Raw genomic sequence first — 20,895 nt, 5'->3', positions numbered from 1 at the left:
TTTGATCAGGTGCAACAAATGTTGCTAGCTGTGATAGATTTTTAAACTTTAAAAAGTAGACGCGAATAGTTTTAACTGAGCGTCATAATATGACATCGTCACACATACTTTTGAGGAGCTGCAACGTATATCCATTCAAAATTGATATGCATATTGAAAAACAATAACATAAGTTCTAAAAGTACTTCATCAAATTCATCCTGAATATCTCAATGTATTTACATATGTACACAAGGTTATTTCTTGAATAATTCCACCTTATGTAATAATGCTGTATTTTGATTGGTTGAGAAACATGGTATTTTTCACCAATTTCTATATATTTAGATTTTCTTTTTTCTGCCGGGTTATTTGCCATTAGGGAATTTCCATGTGCCGGGGTATTTGCTAGCTAATTACACTTTATATAAGAATACCAGCTTTTGATTGGCTGATAGCCAGTGTATTTTTCGCATATTCTAACATTTTCTTCTCATTTCAAACGAATCTGACTGTATTTCACCACTGCCGGTGAATATACTTCAAATACCATGGTATTTGCCATTTTGGATATTCCTTTTTTACCCTCGCGAGTATCTTCCCGCCAATTTTTTTCGGATATGACGTTACATAAAGACAGCGCAAACGCGTATATATAAGAACATGTGAAAATCCCGCGGTATATATTATGATAGTACTTGTCCTCAAATAAAATATTAGTACACTGTATTCATTAATTTTAGTGAAGAGTTATACAAGTGGATTCCAGTTTTATGTGATAGAAATAATTCATTGAGTTATTTTTAGACATCTGCCATGGTATTTTGAACAGATATGTCATGTTATGGAGGGGTTGAATTATTTCTATTCTAATATGACAAATTCATGGTCATTCTAAATATATGGTTCCAGATGAATTATTTAGGATAAAAAGCATCATTTATATTGAATTTGGAGCGAATGAAGTAAAATATACCCGGAATGACGTCATAAATACAACTCAACGGAAACGAATCGTCAACCGGTCACATAAAACTGGAATCCACTTGTATAACTCTTCACTAAAATTAATGAACACAGTGTACTAGTCAGCCGAGAACCTGCTTTTTATTATAAAAAGGGAGATATAGTGACTGTACATAACAAAAATATGATAAGAAATGATAAAGCGGTCAATGCAATTTGACTGCGCAAATAGCACGGCTGCAGTGTATACAAAAATTATACATTCAAGTAAAAATTTCATATGATACCTGATTATAATACATTTTTGGAGGTTGAACATTCGGTATTATTAAACAATTATATCATGCTTACAAGGGGTATTTGCCAAAAAATACCCCTTGTAAGCACGATATATTTGTAAACAACTAAACAAATTATCAATGTTTATTTTGTTGCTTTCTCTCTCTCTGTATGTTATTTTTTTACTTTTTTCAAATTGACATATATTAATTACAGAGCCTGTCAGTATTTACATTTATGTACAGGTCAAAACGTGTATTATTTGATTGTAAAAGATATTTGCTTGTTTCTGATTACTATTAATATTTCTATTGTTTTATATTGTTATGTTATAATTTATCTGTCGTGAATGAATGAATGTTGTTTAAATTAACTTATTGAAAGTACTTATGATATGTTTCTGTTACAAAAACTAAAACTGAATATTATAAACGCTGAAACTCTCCTTGTTGGTATATGGAAGTATTGTACTGAACAATTTGTCTACAATTTACAAAATTAACAAAATTTACAAAATTGAATCTTAATTGAAAAATCATATATTGTAGAATTACATTTTGTGAATGTTAATAAGAGTTATATTATTTGAGTTCATACTTCATGTTGTAATATATGTATATGTCGTGTACATTTTATTATTTTGTACAGGTTACACGTTACATCATACTTTGTACTTGAACAAAAATAATTGTAGCAGCAATTACTTGTAAAATTTTTGGTGAGTAAAAGATAATAACTTATACAACACAAGGTATTTTGGCTATATTTGTTTCTTCTTTTGCTTTTAATGTTTTATTCACGAACTCCTTGGGTTTGTAAGTCGGGTAATTTTTGTCAAGTGTTGGGTATTTATTTATTGGTTCTTTTTTATTTATTTTTATCATTCAGCGAATGTTTTTAAAATCTGTATTGGGTTTGTTTTTCTTTTCTTTTTATAAACTGAGTATCAATGATATTTTTTTCAAATGTTAGAAGATTACAAAAAAACAAACAACGGACGCTAAGTAACAACATAAGGTAACCTGACACCTTGAGCAAATTTAGCTAAACAGCTTGTCGCCACATACAGACTACTGGTGTAACGTGACAAAGTCGTTAAAATAAAGAATAAAATAAAACCTTTCTACCATTTATTTTCAAATATAAATCATGACAAAATGTTGCATATGTAATATCATATATTGGACACGAAAGTAAAGCTTGATAAATCTAATAACCTATTGGTCAACACAAGACAAGGACTCATTACATCTGGAACTACACACAAGTTCAACCTTTTGCAATTACATGTGCCTGTCTTACAGCCAATTTGACAGCTGCAGTGAACATGGCTATGGTCACCGCTTAATGTAAGCAGTTGCAAGATGCTTTCATCACGTTAAACTCAGTGTTCTCTGGTATGTCAAACATTGACTCTAAATCTTTTCGAGTAATTTTGTTTCTTTAAATCAATGAGGATTCCAATTTTTGTTTCTATTCTGTATTCATTTGTAGGCGGTATACAGCACAACTCTTTTGATATTTCTACAGTCATTCGGATCTCGGTCTATCAACTGTACAACAAAAAATAGTTTCGTCTCCTTTGCGAATGAGGTTTTTTTTCGATTTCTGTTACATTCAAAACAACATACTGCCGTTAGAAATATCTTTGATGTACTGTCTTTTTGGAACTTAATTTTACCTCATTTACATTAATATTATTCTTACGTGTGAGAATGTAAAATTATTAGAAGAGTTATTGTCATGTCAACAGTAATCATCTCATCATGCTATTTTTTTTCTTCACTGTTTTCCATCTTACACTTTAGTTTTGACTTTGACAAAAAGTTTTTCTCATATATTTGATAAACAAAAAATACACGCATGTTGAATATTTGCTTTTTCTTTAGTTTTCTATGTTGTGTCATATGTACTATTGTGTGTCTGTTTGTCTTTTTCATTTTTAGCCATGGCGTTGTCAGTTTATTTTCGATTTATGAGTTTGAATGTCCCTCTGTTAACTTTCGTCCCTCTTTTATGCAACATTTGGTTTTATTCATAAATTATTTGTTTGATACGAAACAATTTGTTGAGAACATCACACACATGACATAGGCCAAGGTCAAATAAATATTTGTACAAGTTATTTTCTTTTTCTCATCAAAAATTGTACTAGTAATTACTTGTACAATTGTTTTTGAACAACTGATAACCTGTATGATGGCTTCATACAAGTAAGTGTTTGTCTAAAATGTTTGTTCAAGTAATAACCTGTACAAAATAATAACATATACACCACATATATAATACAAGACATTATTGCAAACTACCCTTTGAACCAAAATGTTATCTTGTTGAATTAAATAAAAATTATGATGAATGAATTGTCCTAGCATATTTGAGTTGGCATAGGAATATTTTATTCAGAAAGTTTCCAAATGTTGAGACGAATACTAGTGTGGAGTAGACATGGAATAGTATCTAACCATAGATGAATTCTCCAAATACTGACCTTAAATCATAATGTATTTTTGGTCGACTTCGGACATCGTAGGACTACACTAAGACATCTTTTTGATATTTATCAAAATGACAAGACTGATATAAAAACAGTGCTTTTTTTTTACACAAACAATATCTTAAGGTATACTTAAATCTGCATGACTAACATATACATGTATGCGATCTGTTCCCGTAAGATTAATTGTGAAATGAATCACTGAAGTGTATTATTGCAATATAAAAAAGAGATTTGGAGTGATTGCAAATCTACAACTATCTGTTAGAGTCAAAATTGCGTGTTTTTGGTAATTGGCAATAAATAATCATCGGGCGGCCTTCAACAATGAACAAAAATCCATACCGTATAGTCAGCTATAAAATACCTCGACATGACAAAATCTGAAACAATACAAGTGAAATAATAACGGTCGGATTAATGATTAATGATAATAAAAAAAAAACATGACAGACATAGAAAAAAAGCATCCGCAGAATTAATTGATTTGGTTACACTTGAAAACAGAATAACTTGCAACATATTATCATCTTGTTCAAACCTGAATTGTTAAGAAATATTTTGTCCTAATTCATTAACCTGTTAAGTTAAACGACAAAGCATGGCAGTACAAACTATGATCGGTTTATGCAGCTGATACCAAACAAAGATAACTATGTCCAACTACCTGTCCATTTCAGAATCTTTAAACAAATATGAAATCCAGTGGCCATGCACACCTTCATTATGTGTATGAATATCCTACAAAATATTAAAGCTGTATCTCAAATACTGTAGGAAGAGATAGCAGGACAAATAATATATTCCTATTCAGACGGACGCACTGACGGACAGCGCCAATGTATTGTATTCATTGTCACATGTATTAATCTGTATTATCTCCCTTACTCCATGTGTCATGATTATACATGTATGATTGATGGGTTATTTCCCTTTACTGTTTACCGCCTCACGATCATTATTAAATGTGCCTTTCTAACGATCACATGTGTTATGTTTTCTCTGCTTACTGGCGTGGCGGCAGCGGTTTAAGAAACCCACATCTCAAATAACTCAACAATTTGAACATTATTCCACTCTAAAAGTAAAAGGTGAGCAGGAAAATTTGTCATGTATTCTGACTAACACGACAACATTCTCTATTGTTGAACTTAACTGATCTTTACAAAATGGCAGGCACACGTGCTCCAAAACAATGGTCACTCTCAAAAGTTGAAACAATAACATCGTTTGAAGCATGGAGACAAAACTTACAATATACCTTGTCCCTTGATCAAAACTTCGCAGCGTTCCTTGTAGATGGATTTACATGGCTGAAGAAAACCAACGCCAATCCTTTACGTGGCATTGTTGACGATGGCTAGGCGGTTGCCGAAGCTAACCGACGAACAGCAGCCCAAAAGTGCACACATCTGGACCTTATGCTTGGGCAAATTGCAAATTACTGTCCGATTATTTCAAGAAACACTATAATTAAAAATTCAACATCCATTAATTCTATTTGGCAGTCAATTCGTTTACACTACGGATTTCAGTCTACTGGTGGACACTTTCTTGATTTTAATAGCATCTTTTTGGAACCAGATGAGCGTCCTGAGGACTTATTTCAGCGATTGGCTAGTTTTATTGAAGACAATATGCTTCGTGCCGGTGGCAATATTCATCACCACGGAGAAGTACCTGAAGCCGACGAAGAACTATCGCCTTCTTTGGAAAACATGATTGTGCTAACTTGGCTAAGACTTATTAATCGTGACTTGCCCAACCTAGTGAAGCAGCGATATGGAATTGAGTTACGGTCAAAAACACTAGCTTCTTTGAAACCTGAAATTTCACAGGCACTTGATAGTTTACTTGACAAAATTCATTCAGCCACTGATGCCAAGGTTTTACGCGCGTCCATAAAAGACAAACATTTTGACAGAAGTGCAAAAAAGACAGGTAGTATAAGAACTGGTCGTCAAATAAAGTGTTGTATTTTATGTAAGCAAGCAGGTCGTCCGTCCCAACATTTTTTAAGTACTTGTAAATATTTACCTGATGAAGACAAACAATATATGTCCAGAGTAAGACAATCTTATTGTACAGAAGAAGGTGATAGTGAGTCTGAGGACAATGTTGATAATGAACAAGTCTCATTTTTAAATGATAATGTAGGTCCTAGTAAGCTTAGAGTTGTATCTGCTTTAAGACGGGTGAGCACTAAACAGTCCCCTTACTTTAAGGCATTTTATAAACATTTCCCGCTTGAGCTAACACTAGATACGGGTGCTGAGGTGAGTATGATTAAAGCTTCTTCCGCGGATTACATCGGCGTAACAATCAGAAAAGCAACCATTCCGCTTTACAAGCTGACGGTGTTACCCCGTTAAATATAGTTGGTGAATGTCATTTCACACTTTCGAGAGACGGAATCGAGTTACAGTTAGAGGTCCTAGTAGTGAACGACTTGGACGTTGATATACTCGCCGGTATTCCTTTAATGTCATCGAACGACATCGCGATTTTCCCTAGCAAACATAAAATCGTAATTCGCGACAAGGTAACTGTTATGTATGGTAGCCCAAACGAGGAACTTAACTCGGAGTAATACTCGCGTACGTAGAACACAGGCCTTTCTTATCCGGGCTCCATCAGCAAGTTCAGTAGTTTGGCCAGGATGTTACGGCAAATACGAATAGAATCGGATTGCATTCTCGCGGTCGAGCCTCACACTGACGCTTCTCGTACGAAAGATTGGCCCAGTCCCCAAATTGCTCAGTCCGTCGCAGGCAAAATACGCATCGTGAATAACACGTCGGTACCGCAGTTCATTCAACGAAATGAAAATTTCTGTCGAGTACGACTTACGACTACCATAGACAACGCACCAGAGGCTCCGGACAATATCCGTGACATAAAAACAACAAACTACATAGACTCCACACATACTTCCCAATTTTTCAAACAAGTCTCTGTAGACCCAGATAATTTACTTAGTCCAGATCTCCAAACCCAGTTTAATGAACTTCTTCGAAAGTTCAGTGAAGTTTTTAGTCCTAACTTTGAAGGTTATAATGGGGAAATAGGTCCTTTTGAAGCATCTGTTAATATGGGTCCTGTCCAGCCTCCCCAACGGAAAGGTAGAATGCCACAGTATTCAAAAAATAATTTGGTAGAACTCCAAAACAAATTTGACGAATTGGAATGTAAAGGAGTGTTCCGTAAACCCGAAGACGTCGGAATTTCAGTTGAGTATATTAACCCATCATTTCTTGTCAAAAAAGCTTCCGGTGGTTTCCGACTTGTAACAGCATTTGCCGATGTTGGCAGATATAGTAAGCCGCAACCTTCTCTTATGCCTGACGTGGATTCCACACTCCGTACGATCGCACAGTGGAAATATATAATCAAGTCTGATCTCACGAGCGCATTTTACCAAATTCCCCTGGCAAAAGATTCGATGAAGTATTGCGGAGTCGCGACCCCTTACCGTGGAGTTCGCGTATATACACGGTGTGCGATGGGAATGCCTGGTTCCGAAACGGCTCTTGAAGAATTAATGCGTCGTATAGTGGGGGATTTCTTACAAAAAGGTTGCGTAGCTAAGTTGGCAGATGACTTATTTTGTGGCGGAAATACCCCGGAGTAGCTTTTATACAATTGGGAGTGTGTTCTTCAGTCGTTACAAAAATCAGGAATTTGCCTATCACCTAGCAAAACTGTTATTTGCCCAAAATCGATAACAATCCTAGGTTGGATTTGATCACAGGGTTCGATTTCTGCTAGCACACACAGAGTAGCAACACTAGCCTCGTGTCCCGTACCTGACACTGTGTGGGGTCTTCGATCATTTATCGGTGCGTACAAGATGCTAAGCCGCGTCATTCCGAATTGTTCCAACTTAATTGCCCCATTATAAGAGAAAATAAGTGGTATGAAATCAGCTGACAAAATTATTTGGTCCGATATGCTAAGAGAACATTTCGAGTTTGCCCAAAAGTCTCTGAGCTCCCGTAAAGCCATTACGCTACCTAAATGCAGTGATCAACTGTGGATAGTCACAGACGGTTCCGTCACTAAACGCGGTATCGGAGCGACCCTATACATAAATCGTGACGGTAAAGTGTCCTTAGCAGGATTTTTCAGTGCTAAGTTGCGTAAACATCAAGTGGTGTGGCTATCGTGTGAAATCGAAGCGCTTTCCATTGCCGCTAGTGTCAAACATTTCAGTCCCTTTATCATCCAGTCAAAACTGCAAGCTAATGTGTTGACAGGTAGTAAACCATGCGTACAGGGATTTGAAAAACTATGTCGCGGCGAATTTTCGGCCAGTCCGCGTGTCACATCGTTTCTTTCTGTTGTAAGCCGATACCAGGTCAGCGTCAACCAGTTATCCGGTCGTGCAAATATTCCTTCCGACTTTGCAAGCAGAAACGCACCCGTTTGTATAGAGCCTAATTGTCAGGTTTGTTGCTTTATATCGCGTACCGAAGCTTCTGTCGTTCGAGCCGTAAGCATTCAAGACGTTCTCAATGACGAATTTCGCTTACCTTTCACCACCAGGTCGGCCTGGATTAATATCCAATCAGAATGCCCTGATCTTAGACGCACTCACGCTCATTTAAAACAAGGCACTCGGCCCTCCAAAAAACTGACAAACATCAAAGACTTCAAACGTTACCTGAATGTCGCATCAATCGCCAAAGACGGTTTGTTAGTTGTTCGGCGTTGTGATCCTCTTGCTCCACCCAACGAGTTGATCATTGTTCCACGTAACGTCCTTGACGGACTCGTCACCGCTCTACATATTAAGTTGGACCATCCGTCAAAACACCAATTAAACCTCGTCTTAGAACGTCACTTTTACGCTTTAGACATGCCAAAGGCGGCCGAACAGGCTAGTGACTCCTGTCACACATGCGCGTCTTTAAAACGGTTTCCTAAGAGTCTCGTCGAGCAGTCTTCAGAAGACCCACCGGACTTGGTTGGCATATCTTACGTGGCCGACGTTCTTAAGCGCAACCGTCAACTCATACTGGTCGTCAGAGAAACTGTAACGTCGTACACTAGTACATGCTTTATCAAAGACGAAAAACTAGGTAGCTTGCGAGATGGGCTCATACACTTATTGGTACCTTTAAAGCCTTTAAACGGCCCAAGTGTTGTCGTTCGAGTTGACCCGGCCCCGGGTTTTCGCCCTTTATGCGACGATTCATACTTAAAGCAACTCAACATATCAATTGAAATTGGCCATGTTAAAAATCGGAACAAAAATCCAGTTGCCGATAAAACCATCGCTGAGCTCGAAGACGAGTTACTTCGTGAGGAACGCGATCATTCTCCTCTATCTGAAAATACACTAGTTATAGCTACTACGAGACTTAATTCTAGGCTTCGCAAGCGTGGATTGTCCTCCCGCGAACTATGGACTCAAAGAAGTCAGTTTACTCATGAACAGTTGCCAATTTCTGACATGAACCTTATTCGCGCACAGCACGAAGCTCGAAATAAAAATCACGGATTTAGCGAAAAGTCTAAATGCAGTCGACCCGGTCGTCCGACCCCTGACATTAATATAGGGGATTTGGTTTACCTTTATACCGACAGATCAAAGACGCAATCGCGAGATCGGTACCTTGTTGTAGCCCGTGATGGCGAATGGTGTTTCATCAAAAAATTCTCAGGCAATCAACTCCGCGCCTCGTCCTACAAAGTAAAACTTTCGGAATGTTATAAAGTTTTAAACACTGTAAGTGCCCAGCAAAATCCAAGATATTCTCCGAATCTGTACAATCAGGAGTCTGATTCAGATGACCATAACGAAGATAGCCTTCCTGGGCCTATCCGTGACCTACCACCAGATCGCGCGGAGCCCCCACCTATTCTTATTTGCGAAAATATTGATGATGTTGAAAATCTGGACGAGTTGACTGCGCAACATGATACCGTTCTCGAACATGACTTGACACTTACTAACTCGAGCACTGAACAAGATAAAAAGCGCGTTCTCCGTAAGCGCTCCGAATTGAAAACGCCAGCGCGGTTTAAAGATTTCATTTCCTTTTAAGTTTAATGCTCACTCGTCACCTTGGGTTAATTGTTTACTTAGAGATACAACAAAATGTACGTCGTATTTCATTTACTGCTTATTTTATGTTTACTACAATGTATATGCACAGTATTTTTTGCTTAACTACTTAGTTAGTAATATGCATTTGATGAAGATATAAAGACTTTAAAAAAAGGAGGGAAAAAAAAAATGTCAGAAGTATTTTGTTTCTTATTGATAGCTATGTGTTTAGTTTATGCATATTGATAACATTTATTTTCATTTGTGTTCTTATAAGACAGAGATTATTAGTTGACAATTGTAAAGAGAGAGAGAGAGACTTTAAAGGAGAAAAGAAGTTGCGCCAATGTATTGTATTCATTGTCACATGTATTAATCTGTATTATCTCCCTTACTCCATGTGTCATGATTATACAATTTTGGGGCCCTTTATAGCTTGTTGTTCGGTGTGAACCAAGGCTCCGTGTTGAAGGCCGTACTTTAACCTATAATGGTTTAATTTTTAAATTGTTATTTGGATGGAGAGTTGTCTCATTGGCACTCGCACCACATCTTCCTATATCTATGTATGATTGATGGGTTATTTCCCTTTACTGTTTACCGCCTCACGATCATTATTAAATGTGCCTTTCTAACGATCACATGTGTTATGTTTTCTCTGCTTACTGGCGCAGGGTTAAATTAATATGACCTCCCGACATTTAATCGTGAGGGCATAAAAATGAAATCTAAATATCTAAACAGCATTCATAATATTATTTTGAATCTAATGGAACCGTTATGCTTTCCCGGTCTATCAGATAAGACAAATGCAAAGTATACACTATGTGCTTAGTGATCGGAAAGTTCATGATTTGGGGGGGGGGGGGGGGGGGGGGGGTATAGTTCTGATCGTATAAGATAATTTACTAGGAAATGCACATTGACATTTCTTGAAAAGTTTCCGGAGTTCTGATCAGGAATTAAGAGTGAAAGGCTAATACAAAAGTATGCTGCAATTTGTGTATTACTAACGTCGACGTCGTGTTAAAAGAAACCCACAAAATCAATCGGATGTGGAAATGAAAAAGAAAGTAAAAAAGAACACTATATAAGTATGTTTCTGGAAAGTTTCAGAAATATATATGCTGTGCGATTGATGAGTAATAGCGCGAAAAAAAGGATAATAATTTATTATTTTTTAAGGTTTATGACCCCTTCTGTAGCCATTTTTTTACGAATTTTTTAAACTTCAATTGTATCGAAACAGATATAATGAATAATAGATATAGGCCATTTAGAACATATACCAAGGGGAAACTTGATGGAAAGCATAATTATTTACTGTTTCATTGCATTTACTAGAAAAAGAGTACTATGTGGCAAATGAATCAAGAATTTTATAGAAAATCCACAGCCTTCAGTACAGATTTTCATATACAATTTGAAACATAGATTACTCACTTGCTTTGCCAGCATGTGCTAGTAAAAAAAAAATATAAAAAAGAAGATGTGGTATGATTACTAACGAGAAACTCTCTCCGTAAGAAACTAAAATGACACAGACATTAACAACTATAGGTCACCGTACGGCTTTCAACAATGAGTAAAGCCCATATCGCATAGTGTTCATTTTCTACAAAATGTTCTAATCAACCTGTAAATTCCAAAATACCTCGTGCTGAGTCACTAAAGTCGAGCGCAACCTAAAAGGTGTACTTGATTTAGTGCATATTTTTATTTATTTTAACCAATAACTACATTATTAAGATTCATGTGGACCCTATAGCTAAAATGACCGTATTTTCACCTTAAAATTTACTCTGTGTACAGACAAACCTGTGCATCTGTAAACGTTTTTAATGCATAGTATGCCCTAGATAAATATAATTCAAATGCATTGTATGATTTTTGTGAATAAAATCTCATAACTCGGAAACTTAAAATCTAAAATTTATAAAATAAAAGATTTATAAAAATAGAAAGGGAACGTATGTTAATAAATATAAACAATTCTACAATGTTGCATGAAAACAGCTCAAAGCATTTTTTTAATTTTTGTCCGAAAACTGGAAAATCACAATTATTTAATGAATAAAACCTCAAAACTTGGAAACCTTAAATCTAAAATGTATGCTTTCCATCAAGTTCCCCTTAGTATTTGTACTAAATTGCCTATCTCTATTATTCATTATATCTGTAGTTTTGATACAATTAAAGTTTGAATAATTCGTACAAAAATGGCTACAGAAGGGGTCATAAACTTTAAAGAACATCGGAATAAAACTCGCCCATCTTTCTAAAAAAATCGCCCCCACTGATGGTGAAAAGAGTTAAAATCTCACTTTAGAAATGCATTTTGTTTTTCTGTTAACTCTTTTCTTTTGGTTGTAAGAAAGCGTAAAGAAGCAAATATCTGCGTTTCTGTGAAGTACGATGTTACTGCTCATACTGTTTATGACGTGTTTTTTTATGTAAATATTACCACTGTTGACAAAATAAGTCATGAATTAGGGGTGTTTAACTTACTTTATTCTCAGATGCTAGGTTAGCATAGTCTTTCAGTTATTATAAGCACTGGCATGATTACACAAAACGAGGCACTAGATGAAATGTTAATACTAGAAACAAGAATATGAATACAAGTATAGCATACAATAGATATTTTTTTACGTGATGGGCGAGTCGGTACACTTATTTCATATATTCATCGGGAGTTTACACATTTTCGTGGGGACCAGCTGTATGAAGCGATTTTTTCAAAGTGGAGCGAGTTGGTTAAAATTAAAGTTAGGCGTTTTGGTGTGGAGTAATTTGCGCTTTAAAAAATACATATAAAATCAAAATAAATACATTTCAAAATTGGAAATATGTTGAAGATGGGATAGCATTTCTTTTTTAATAGCAAGGAGATAAAAATGAAACTTGTGAGGATGTATTCAATCCAAATTAAATTATATTCTTGTATGTTTAGAAAGAGAACGAAACAAAATATGTTTTCTATTGAAAAAAGCAGAATGATAAAAAAAAATATCAACATTTATTTCAAATATTTTCTTCGTGTTACTTTCTAAACGTCCTTTTTACGATACGTTTTCTGCCAATTTCTGGTATACCGTTGTCTGTACATCAGTCTGTTCGTCCGTCAACACGTCGGAAAATAACTCTAATCTATTTCACCAATGTTCACAAAACCTTGACAACCTCTGTGTGCATGTAGTTTTTTGCCGGAAGGTGGGGTCTATTTGAGCAGTGCTCATAGTATTTTTAGTTGATTATATAAATTCATTTAAAGCATAATGGCGATCTTATAGGACGAAGGACGTGTCATGCTCTCAAGGCGAAGCTCTTATTCAATTAAAGTTGGGAGGTTCCGAGTAAACAGTTAGTCCTGCTTCATAAAACTTCAAGTTGCGCCAAACTATAGTTTTAGCTTTTCTTCTACTAAATTTTGGCTTCCAGCAACACGCTTAAGATATTGGGTAGGCGCCGATGGTTAACTAAGGGGGAAAGTGGTAGGGGGTAAATTGTAAAATCAAATCGTTCGCTTTCGAAATTTTTATCAGACATTTTTATATTATTAATGCCGTGCCATGCAAGAGACAAATTAAATATTCGACAAAAAAAAAAACTTTACACCTTTTTTTGTATAGCAGAGGGGCAATATTTTTTCAAGTCTGTGCGTCCGTTTGTTCGTTGCCCGTCGTTTGTCCCGCGTCAGGTTAAAGTTTTGTTGAAGTTGCTGTCCAATCAAATTGAAACTGAATACACATGTTCCCTATAAAAGATTCTTTTAATTTCAATTACAGTTTTGACTCCAGTTTCATATACAGAACAACATATAGCTACAGTTTTCAACAATAGAAAAGTGTATGCTGTATTTCAAACTCTAACAAGAATACGGCGGAGTAAGGAAACGTATTTTAGAAATTATTTCCTAATTAACTTTGAAATAATATGGTTTTCTAAAATACAAACAGTTTTGAGCTCAGAATTTCAGAACATGTAATTTAAACTTGTAATAAAGTTAACGTTGGTATAAACTTTTTCAGAAAGAAAACGTTTAGATTTTTTTCATTTGCATAACATGTTCTTTTAACTTATGATGTACCCTATTCAGCATATACAAAGTTACCGGCAGTTTAAAAACAGTTATCCATTAATATATTTGCATTTGATACCGTGCATTTATAATGATATTATATATTTTAAATTCCATATGAGAAAATCTATAGAGCATAGACTTTTGGTGTTTTGATCATCAATTTTTATTCGAATATTTTTCACTTCAAACGATAACGTAGAATTTCTTCAAAATGTACATGTATGCATAGGATGTATAGTTTAGTGACAGCAATCAAAAATGAAAACAAGATTAAGAAGGTACAGTCATACGTAACGGTTATTTACTTTCAATTTATGTATTATTGCTACAGGACATCGAATGATAATCATGCATGAAGTCAAAGGCTTATTATTTTTTTATCTTTTACTTTCTTTTTATCTTTGTTTCGGTCAATGTTTGAAAAATATCAACGTTTTGTACTGAACACCAAGTATTTGAATGGCTCGGTAAATAAAGCTCGTCCTTCCAGACAGGGTAAAATAGGTTCTCGAATTTTGAGACTTGTTCCTCACCTGGTAAAATAAGTTCCTTGTCTGTGAAATATGTTCCACTGGTCACACGAGTTATTTTATATACTGCGCACTTGTCATCAGTTAGTTTAAAGTCATTGTAAACACATGTTTTCGATTGATAAATGTAATAAATAAAAAGTGTAAACATCCAATTTTGATCCTTTGGAGTAAAGCAAAAGATTTATAACATACTCAAATAATAATACTTTAAATGACACTTATGAACTAGGAAAGAGTAGAATAAAAAGTAATAATAAAAGTCATTAACATTTGTACTAATTTGAAAAGGACAAAGTGATTGATCAAATTTATTAAAAAACACAAAGAAACAAAAGACACACTATATTAATACTTTGCAATGACAATAGCTAATACATATATGATTAGAACAATAATGCCAGATCAACAGGAAATAATGACATAAATGATGAAATATTGCAGGGACAGAACCAGCCTTTTAAAAAGTCGGGTTCATTACCCAGAACAAAAAAAGGGGGGTGATACTACATGTCCCCATTCAAATGCATTGATCGTCCAAAAAAGAGGGGTTATAACCCCGGACCCCCTCCCCCCTGGATCCGTGTCTGCATTGATACAAATTATGATACATTATCATGGTTTTTATTTCTTCATCTTCGCTAGCCAATGGTTACGATCCACTCCCGCTAAGAGAGCGGGAGTGGATCGTAACCCTTGGCTAGCGAAGATGTTATTTCTTATCTTAACCGGACAGTCATGCCTCTAATTGCAAATGTACCCCATGCAAGCACAAGTACAGCATCTAGGTTGAATTTTTTTTTTTAAGTGTAACAAGAAAATATTTCGCTGTGCAATATGTAAAAAGAATTTATTTTCAGTGAAATAGGTACGAGCAGAACATTTTCATTGTTTTTTTATTAAATACCTTCGCTCAAAACTTATATCACAGGAACTTATTTTACTTTTTTTTTAAATTCTAATACTGGAACAAAACTCATGGAGCTGTGATTTCTGTTCCGGAACTTATTTCTCATTTGATTAAAAAAAAACAGTTCCGGAACAAATTTTATAGTGCTGGAACATATTTACTGTGACATAAGTTCCGGGTCTTTAAAAGAATCAATAAGTGTATATGCTGTGAACAATGGATATCCATTATCACTGTTTACAATGCAAAAACAACTAACTATTACAAAAACTGATATTGACCAATCATAATGATCGATACAAACATTTGCTCCTATTAATGTATGCTTTTGAATAGATCTGACCCAGTAATAGACAGTGTATGTATATGCTGAGTGGTCGTTTGATTGATTGATAATTAACTAAATTCTAAAAGTCGAAACAACATTTCAAAGTTGGATAGATAATAGTGTGCATTGCGTCTGATTCAGAATGAAGCAGATTTTATATTTCTTTTATATACCACCAATTTTCATTTATGCTCAAACAATTACTGATGTTCAGTGACTATACAAAGATCTGTTAACGAATTATACAAAAGAAATTATGCCTACGCCTTGTACAGAGACATTGGACATACAAATTGGAAATTTTATTATATCTATCAACTATTTCAGAGAAGTAGAAGAAAGCCTATCATTAACCGGAAGCTTTATTCTCCGTTGGCATGACCCACGCCTGAAGTGGAATCCTTTATCATATAGTAATATAAGTATGTTAATACGTCATCCAATAACTATATGGTTGCCTCCGTTAGTGATCATTAATCGAGTTGATGAATTTAAATCTATTCGTGATGGTAAAACATTCTATATAACTATAGATAGTAGTGGATTTGTTGCCTATTCTCCTGGGGACGTATTGGATGTCAAATGCATCACAGATATATCTAAATTTCCATTCGATAGACAGACATGCACACTTCGTTTTATCCCATATGGAATACCAATGCCTTATATTTTATTAAAGCACCTATTCAAAGACGAGCAATGTCAATTTGACTACTATACTCCGAATTCAGATTGGACCTTGGAAAAGTGCACCCAAATAATAGACAATTCTATCGATCATAGCAATCTTTACGTCATAGTTCAAATCAAACGCCAACCGCTTTATTATACCATAATGCTAGTGTTTCCAACATTTCTGTTTGGATTTTTGAACCCATTAGTGTTCATAGTTCCAGTTGAAACAGGGGAACGTATAGGCCTTGCCATCACACTGTTGTTGTCTTATGCTATTTTACTAACTCTTGCGTCTGCCTCCGTACCCGCTACCTCGAATCCGATGTGCGCTTTACTTATTGTTATGATTATCATTATCACTGTATGTGGAATTATTCTGTACGGTACAACTATAACTATCAAATAAAATTGAGAATGGAAATGGGGAATGTGTCAAAGAGACAACAACCCGACCAAAATAAAAAAACACAACAGCAGAAGGTCACCAACAGGTCTTCAATGTAGCGAGAAATTCCCGCACCCGGAGGCGTCCTTCAGCTGGCCCCTAAACAAATATATACTAGTTCAGTGATAATGAACGCCATACTAATTTCCAAATTGTACACAATAAACTAAAATTAAAAAAATACAAGACTAACAAAGGCCAGAGGCTCCTGGCTTGGGACAGGCGCAAAAATGCGGCGGGGTTAAACATGTTTGTGAGATCTCAACCCTCCCCCTATACCTCTAACCAGTGTAGAAAAGTAAAAGCATAACAATACGCACATTAAAATTCAGTTCAAGAGAAGTCCGAGTCTGATGTCAGAAGATGTAACCAAAGAAAATAAACAAAATGACAATAATACATAAATAACAACAGACTACTAGCAGTTAAGTGACATGCCAGCTCCAGACTTCAATTAAACTGACTGAAAGATTATGATTTCATCATATGAACATCAGGCACAATCCTTCCCGTAAGGGGTTTAGTATCATACCATCATAACATATATGAGAAGAACATAACCCGTGTCATGCCAACAACTGTTTTTAGAATAAATGTGTTTAGTTCCGACGCAAAGACCTTATCAGTGACTCAATATTAACGCCAAAATATGCAACCTTTAATGACTTGACAACAGTATCGTAATTATATCCCTTCTTAATAAGTCTATTCAAAGGTTTTGTAAGTTTATGAGGTGAATACTGACACCTTTGTGCTTCTTAAAGAATATTTACATAAAAAATTGGATGTGAAATACCTGAACGTATAAAAAGTCTGCATGTTGAGCTATATTTACGAATGATGTCTTTATACCGATGATAAAATTTAGTAAATGTTTTGACTAGTTTGTGATATCGAAAACCCTGGTGTAATAATTTTTCAGTAATACATAAATTTCTCTCGTTAAAATCTAAAACATTGTTACATACACGAGCGAATCGTACAAGTTGAGATATATAAACACCGTAAGATGGTGACAAGGGAACGTCACCATCTAAAAACGGATAATTAACGATAGGAAATGAAAAATCAACCCTTTTATCATAAATTTTAGTATTCAGCTTTCCGTTAGTGATATAGATATCAAGATCGAGGAAAGGGCAGTGGTCATTGTTAGTATTAGCTTTATTTAAAGTAAGTTCACCAGGATAAATTTCATTAATATACATACTGAAGTCGTCATTATTGAGAGCCAAAATATCATCCAAATATCTAAAAGTATTATTAAATTTGTTTATCAGATGTTGTTTTGATGGGTCTTTGCTTATTTTTGTCATAAATTGTAACTCGTGACAATACAAAAAGAGGTCCGCAATAAGTGGTGCACAGTTAGTCCCCATTGGAATTCCGATAATCTGACGATATACGGAATCCCCAAAGCGAACAAAAATGTTATCTAGTAAAAATTCAAGGGCATATATAGTATCAAAGCATGTCCAATTAACAAAGTTTTTTTGTTTATTGCTACTAAAAAATGACCTAAAAGAGTTTGAACATATATATTCACATTCTGATTTTTTGAATGCCCATTTAATTAGGTGTGTGATTTTTTTCTTAATGAGAATGTGAGGCAATGTGGTATACAGGGTAGAAAAATCTAAACTTTGAACAGATTCAAAATCACCAATATAAGCATGCAATTTATCAAGTACTTCCAATGAGTTCTTGACACTCCAAAAGTAATTTATTCCACTATTTTCGAAGGCCTTATTTGAACAATTTATTATAAGGTTTTTAATTGTACCAAGTGTGCTGGTAAGAATAATAGACAATTTAGTAGTTGAACAATGGCTTGAAGACGAAATAAATCTATATTTGTAAGGGGTTTTGTGTAGCTTCGGAAGCCAATACATAGTTGGGACTTTCATTGTATTTGGCTCTGCTTGTAAGGCGGTGGCTAAAAGTTTATGTTTGTTACAGATTTCGTTTTCTGAAAATGGAGTCAGTTGGAATGTTGGTGAATTGGTGATTTCCTTTTTCAGAACCTCAATGTAAAATGTACGTCAAACAATAATAATATTATTAGCAGCTTTATCGGCCGGGACAAAAACAAATTCCTTGGCTAGTTCTTTTAGTTTATGTTTGATGCGAGAAATAGGTTTATTGTGGTTATTGTTAATAGTAAAATGTTCTTTAAAATGTTGAATACGTATATCAACTATCTTCATTACTGAATTAAAAAAAGAGTCCAAAGATTTTTTGTCAGCTTTTTCCCGTTTTATCCATTTCATACAGTAAGTATGGAGTGAGTAGTGGATGATAATACCATTATAAAAAGAAAACTGATGATATTTGGTTCCCACTGAAAGGTATAGTAAGATGGACATCAAAAAGGAAGTGCTGCTGCGCAGAATCCGTGGTAAATGTATCAGTTACCCAGGACGAGGTAGTGTGTGCATTGGATTCATTGTTCTTTTATAGATCATATGTGTTGATAATACTGATTGGATTTGGATATTTTTTATATGTGTTAATCTGAACCTATTTTTTTCCTGACCGAGTACCAGAAAGGTCATACCACAAAATGCGTAATCTGTCAAAAAAAAATATATCCAGAATTTAAAAAAAACGGTAGTATGAATTCATTCGTGGATCATTCCATACATAGAGACGCGCATGCATTGATTAACTGCCAATACATTGGTTAAAACTTACTGTTATGACTTGCTTAATTACAACTCAATCTGCCACTGAGGGCTCTTTATCACTTTTATTAAATAAAAACCCGTACAGTTCCGTTCCCACACTGTGCCAATGAATAATCATTATCAAACCCCATGCGGTAGTTTGAGTGTCCCATATTGTAACATAGAATTCCAAGTTTCTAAATATTTTCCTTGTTTAATTTTTCATTACTTCATATAGATTGACGGACTAATAATCTTATTTGATTACTAATACAATTGACGATAAATAGCGATAAAAGAAATATATCGTTGTAGTATAGGATGTGCTTACTCTTCTGAAGTACCTGATATGACACCTAGTTTTTGATAGGTTCGTGATGCTTAGTCTTGAGATTGTTATGTATAGTTTTGTAAAACATTGTTTTGTCTTTTCGTAGTTTTTCGTCTTTCAAACATGATTTCCGTCTCACTCTTTTTTGTGTTCTCTTACAATAGGGCCTTGATAACTGTACCTTCCGGCTGGTTATAAGAATGAAAGTCAGTGTTCATTAGCAGACAAACCCTGTTACGATATTTCAAAAGAACTTCCTACATTAATTTGATATCTTTTCATTAAATTTCTCTTAATATGACATGAAGTGAACCTACATATTTTTAAGATGAGATTGTAATTTGTTATATGATCTTATAAAGTTGATATTTATATTTTAGTCATATTTTAGACCTTTTCTTGCGAAATGCCTATTGAAAATCTATAAGCTTAACCTTCCAAATAATCTTGTATTTTAGTTATCGAATAAATCTGTAGAGTCATGCTTTAATTGCATATTTAAATCGGAAATATAAGAACTTTATAACTATTTTGCCAAATACAACAACAATGCCGTTGATATCAACACGCAACATTTTATATGTTGACTGTTTATTCATTCCAACAGGTTCATATTTAATTTGTCAATATAAAATATTGGGCATTATGAGAACAATAAATTAATATTAGAGTATCCATTATTTAAAATGCAAAGAAAAATTGATGTATCACCATCTAATCACAAACAAATATTTTGCTCTTCTTTCAAAAATGCGCTTTTACAGCTAATCAATATATAATTGACAGCGCATTCCGGTTCTAATGAACAAATTGTCAATATATTTTCCAGCGCAATTTCAATTAAATAAAATAAATTTTCACTTCATAAGAAGGGAAGGGATGACATGTTCTTCTTCAGATTCAAGATCAAACTTTGAAACTTGAAAGTGTTGGGTACCACTTTAAAGTCATAAGAAACCTAAAATTAAATAAAAATATGCATATGTTTTTTTATAACCAAATGGATAGTTCTCATTATACAACTTATGTACATATACTTTTTCTGAGAAAAAATCTTTAATTTGTCCAAATTTAGAAGAAGTTTATTTATTTTTAATTGCTTGCTTCCAGAAGCAATTCGCCGACATATTTTCCGTATGCATAGTGACCCTAG

The sequence above is a fragment of the Mytilus trossulus genome, chromosome 12, assembly GCF_036588685.1.
Source record: "Mytilus trossulus isolate FHL-02 chromosome 12, PNRI_Mtr1.1.1.hap1, whole genome shotgun sequence".
NCBI classification, from domain to species: Eukaryota; Metazoa; Mollusca; class Bivalvia; order Mytilida; family Mytilidae; genus Mytilus; species Mytilus trossulus.
The sequence above is the reverse complement of the archived record's forward strand: the minus strand, read 5'-3'. Positions refer to the sequence as shown.